Source organism: Dermochelys coriacea, chromosome 6 (assembly GCF_009764565.3).
Source record: "Dermochelys coriacea isolate rDerCor1 chromosome 6, rDerCor1.pri.v4, whole genome shotgun sequence".
In the NCBI taxonomy this organism is placed as follows: Eukaryota; Metazoa; Chordata; order Testudines; family Dermochelyidae; genus Dermochelys; species Dermochelys coriacea.
In genome coordinates, this window is record NC_050073.1 from 16600977 (window position 1) to 16606326 (window position 5350).

A 5350-nucleotide genomic window follows, 5' to 3' on the forward strand; every position below is an offset into this window, starting at 1 on the left:
TTCCATTGTATAGCTGTCAGTTTCAGCTGCAGACTTATTAAGTGGAGGCTTCCAGGGCTGGCTCTGTTTTTTGCTGTCCCAAGCAGCGCGGCTGAAGATAGAAGCTGCTGCTGAATTGCCGCCACCGCAAGCGGCTGAAGAAACAGGCTGCTGCAGAATTGCTGCCGCCGTGGAAACGCCCTAACGGCACATGGACTGCCGCCCCTTGCAGATTGCAGCCCCAAGCACCTGCTTGGAACCCTGGTGCCTGGAGCTGACCCTGGAGGCTTCCATACCATAGCCAAGTTTTGTCCTAGTTTGAACTGAGTCGCACTGAAAGGTGCAAAAACACCAGGCCTTGTCTACACTAGTGGTTTTCAAGTTTTCCTACTGCTGCAGTGCACCCACCCACCCACCAGTGCAGCTCTGTGAGCAGAATCACTTGTGTAGCTAAGCCACTGACTGGTGGTAATATAAATAGTGATCAGAGTAGATGGCCTCAGAAACTGACATCCTCTGTTTGTCTGCAGAATTGTTGCATCACAGATATCTACAATACAAGAGTCCCCTCGCTCAACCCTTCCACTGACCAGCCTCTTAACTACCTTCTCCTAGGGCAGTTAATTCTCTGTGGCCCAGTCAGTTCTCAGCCTCTCTATTGAGCAAACCAACTTTGGGAGGAAGGTTATGAGCATTTACAGATTCTTGACAGTGTATTTGGGGGTAGAGGAACCACAAACACCCTGATTCTATTTTTAACATTAGGAGAGAGCCAGGCAGCTATTGTGTAGATGCAGCCACCCAAGCTGCTCTCCTCCCTTCCAGGTTATTTGGGCTAAGAGGACACAGCTGTGTTTCTGACCCAGCCAGCTGGACTTAGTTACCCTGATCAGAGGACAGAAGAGTTGACTTCCTCTCAGGAGAGCAAACATGCCCACTTCAGGATGTGAGGGGAAAATGCTTAGCAAGAATATGCTGCTCAGGAAGGTACAGACTTGCACTTTCTCTTTTAAAGCAATTTCTTGCTATATCTGATCTGTAGCTGTATGAGAAAGACCTCACTTCAAACTTTCTTGTGTTACTAATTATGTACAAACAAACCTGAGCCTTTTTGGCCACTAAAAGAACATATCTTTCTTTCATGGGATGAAATGCTAGGTTTCCCCCAGGGTATGGCTGAAATGAAATGGAGAGCACCAAATCATTTCATAGAGGCCACTAAACAGCTATCAGTAAACAGTATCTGGTCACTACTAACCTGGCTTGGAGTCATGAAGTCATCTAGAGGTAAAACAGGTCCACACCTCACCTTAAGAGCAAGCTCTGTAGCTAGTGAGTTTCTATAATGGAGCCAAACTGAAAGAACTTTATACCAAACACAATTTGCTTAGTCACTTCCTCTATCCTCTTTACTGTTGCTGTTTAATGCAACCACAAATATCTGAAGCTTCCCTCTCATCGCCTTTGCTTTCCGCGTGACGCAAGCAATGAAGTGTTGATTCTGCATTTGTGACATCACATTCTGTTAGAGAAATGAATGGAGTCACTTGAGTTTTATCAGTAAGACTTCACTGCACGATCAAATCAGGAGAGAAAACTGGCTTGGAAAGGAGCAGAGCCTTCATTTAAGACACAGCCAGCTACAAGAAACTGCAAAGGCGGTAAGAAAAACTGGAAGGTGAAACTGGTTTATGATTTACTTCTAAACAGAAGAAAGAGTCTTTAAAATGACTCACCATGGCAATACCAAGCACAGTTTATTCTGTTAACACACCCTTGGCAGCAGGAGTTCAATTAGTCATTGACTGGGTACCAAGATGTCACAGGCAGGATGAAGAGTTTCTCCAACTAACATGATTTAAACAAAATCCCAAATCACTAGCTTTTTGGAAAGAATAGGTGAGGTGGAGGAAAGCAGGGTCTCATTTTTGAAGATGTGCTATTGCATCTGCAGTCTTCCCAGGAAGACTTTATAGCTGTTTCCTGTCACAGAAGCCCTAGCTCACATCATAATGTATAGAGTTCACTTGGTCCTTGTAGTAGAATGGCCCAGAAGCATTAAGTCTTTCAATGCTCTGCCACTGAGAGGTTGCTAATTTAAAACAAACAAACAAAAACACACAGAGAGCGTCTGATTTGTAGCTGTATGAGAAAGACAGGCACATGTATCAAGGGGAACTCATTAAACATAGTACAATCAATGAACTTATTTCAAGAAAAGGTACTGTGCTCCCTCTCAGCTTGAGTTTTAAAGGAAAGAAACAAATTGCAAGCAAACTTTTCTGAAGATTTCACAATAGTTCAGGTCGGTGAATTTGTCAGGGGCTGCTGCTGGGATGCAAACAGCTGTCTCCTACCATGCTGATGGAAGCTAGGTGCAGTCCCCAGGATCGAGTATTGCCTCTTCATGGGACAGGATGATGGCGTATATACAGTGATGTCCGAAAAGCAGGTTAGCCGCTGTCACACGCACAGTGGAGTCTTTAACAGCACAATGTGCGTTAGTCAGTGGCTCACCAGCTTCTGGAGGATTAACCCAATGCAGACAGATGCATGCTTCCAAGAAGCCAGCAACAACCTCCCACCCCAGCACACTGACCTGAAACACAAAAGAAACAAATCAGATCAACAGCCAGGAAGAGACAAGCTACCATTATGCAATGAGATGTGAGTACTCTATTTATGACCTTCCCTAGCCTAGGCATAAGACATGCAATCTAGTCAGTCCTTAGAAAGCTTTCGTGCAGTGCTTGAGTCAGTCACAACTTGAAATAGGGCTGGTGGTTTGTTTGATTAGTTTCCTTTTGAGTGTGTCAGTAACAGCTCACAGTTCCCTGTCAGGTTAACTCTGAACTGGTTCCTTTCTCTCTAGCTATTTAACATGTATCTTGTAACTTCAGCTGAAAGCTCCAGTGCCAATCAGGACCCCCTACTGTATGAGACATACCAAGCTGTGGTCCCTGCCCCAGAGTTTACAATCCAATAAAAAAAATTTAAATGTAAAATGCCCTACTACATCAGATCTATGATCCATCCAGAGTAGTATAGTATCCTGTTGTTAACAGGAGACAGTACAAGTCTTCAGAGGATGACACAATGCTGTCAGCAGTTATCACAGCAAAATCCACCCTAAGCACCCCCTTGTCTAAATTGAACACTTTAATCTCCAAGGTTTCCTATGCATTTTTTTAAAAAAAAAAAAAAAAAAAACTTTTAAAACCACCAACTGCTCAGACAGACTTCTGCTGATTTGCCAGGTTTCACTAAATTCTTCACTTTTTTTCCCTTTTTTGAAAGCCAAGTTTGGCATTTTTTTAAACTGGATGATTTTCTGATTGGGGAGGGGGGAAGGGAGCGCAAGGTGCCGCTTATTTGAGCCGCAAGGACACTGGCGCTTCAACGCTTGACTTGAGGGTTCGGACGCTCCCATTGCAAAACTGAGCGCGCATGTGAGTCTGCCCGGGGAGTTTGGAGAGAGACGCGGTACGGGCGCGGGGGGGGGCTTTGCACACACGGTCCATGGTGCGGGGGGGGGACTGCAAAGCCATGATGAGGCCCATGTCCGGTGCCCGGGTGGAGGAAGGGGAGAGCTGGCACCGGGGAAGAGTCCTGCACAGCCGGGCAGGAGGAGGGGGCTGGGCTTGCCAGGGAAGCCCGGATTTCGAGCTCTTTGCTCCCTTCTCCGGCAGCGCACGTTCCCCGGCGGGAGGGAAGCCAGGTATCACCGCCTCTGGTTACCCCTGGGGGGGGGGGAATGGGCGCACCCCCAAATAACCGCGCACCCCAGCCCTGGCCGTACTCCCATTTCCCAGCCCCTCACTCACCTCAACTTCGGAGGCGCTGGCAGCTGCTGTCTCTGCCGCCCCCGGGGCTCGTCCCGTCCCGCGGCTCTGCCCCGCTAGGCGCCCCCTGGCCTCGGGCACCCCGCGTCCTGCCCGGCAGGAGCCGCCTGCAACTTCTCGCCCTCGCCCTGCCCATGCCGCTGCCGCGCGACCCGCCTTCTCCCTCTTTCCCCAGCTCATCCCGCTTCATGCAAAGCACCCATTGTGACGCGCTGCCCCCGCCTGCCAATGGGGAGTGCGCCCGGAAGCCCGGGGGCCCCGCCCCCCGCCGCGCCCTCCAATCAGCGGGCGCCCCAGCTCTACAGCGGGCTCGGCCGGTCCTCCTTTCCCCTCCCCTGCCAGTTACAGCGCGGGGTGCGGGCGCGTTCGGTTCTGCACGTCCTTATTTTAGGGCGGAACCATTTGTACCTGTCGAACCGTCTCTCACGTCCCCGCCCGCATCCGACCCCGAGCTGCCAACAATAGACGGCCCCAGCCAGGGGCTGGCTACCAGGAAAGCGCCCAGTAGGGGGGGAAGGACGGCACCCATTGATGTGGTGGTTGCTCCCATCCCAACACCCCCCCTTCGCAGGGGATGCGCAGTGGTACGGTCCGTTTGGGCTTTGCCATGAGGACAGTGTCAATGTGCACGTAGCAAGCGCAGAAGCAGCAGCCGGACAAGACCCTGGTGGCGCGCGGTGCTGGCTGTGGCTGCCCCGCCGCGCGCCACTAGGAGTCACTCCTGCAGCTGCGCGTGCAAGTTTCCCTGCTGGCTGCAGCGTCCCTAGGCGAAGCGCTCGCCCTGAGCTGCACATCCCACTGCCGGGCTGTAGCCTTCTGCCCCTGTCTGCGCAGAGCGCGCGTCTGCCTGTGCCTGGGGGCTGTTGAACGCTAATGATTAAAAGTAACGTGCAATCACCGCCGCCTCCTGTCCTCTCGTGAGGAGGCGGGGAAGGGAGAGATTTTTACAGTGCAAGAGAGTGCATCCGATTTCCACAGTACCAGTCCTTCCCAAAGCACATCGTATGGAATCTTGTTTAAAGTGCAATGCGTAGTAATCTGCACGGAGAATCGATACGGTGTAGATTATTTGCGTTGCGCCCCAGAGCTCATTACATGCATTGTACCAATACTCCATTGCACACAATGGGCTTTGCAGAACTAGGGCAGACTGGGGGGTGGGGGGAGAACTGGTGCAGATGATACATGAAGAGGGCATGAAGAATTTGTGCAGTACTAATAAAATGCAAAACAATAACCTTCCAAAGTAATCCTATAAATAACAACACTTGATGAGGGGAGATTCAAGTCCCTGGTCATCTGATACATTTTTGTGACTATGCTATATGGACTGTCCACTAGATTGCAAAAATCCTTGGAGCATGCATGGCTGGTGTTTGTAGTACAGTATCTATGTGTGATGGGGAAATTGTATAGTACATATAATTGTGTCTGTATGATTCTATTGGAGAGCAGAAATGACACATTGCAGGGGGTTGGGTGATTTATATTTTCAAGGTTTTAGTGTGGCCAAAGAAGTTAGCTTTTCC

At 49.9% G+C, this 5350-nt stretch overlaps 1 long non-coding RNA gene across 1 annotated transcript; it reads right to left on the reverse strand.

The window, feature by feature from the left end:
• Nucleotides 1-1120: 1120 nt before the first annotated feature.
• On the reverse strand, nucleotides 1121-3987 carry LOC122460678. The gene is made up of 2 exons (XR_006282136.1): nucleotides 3804-3987; nucleotides 1121-2578 (listed from the first exon to the last, which is right to left on the reverse strand). It is a non-coding gene; the product is annotated as an uncharacterized LOC122460678 (long non-coding RNA).
• Between the last annotated feature and the right edge of the window lie 1363 nt (nucleotides 3988-5350).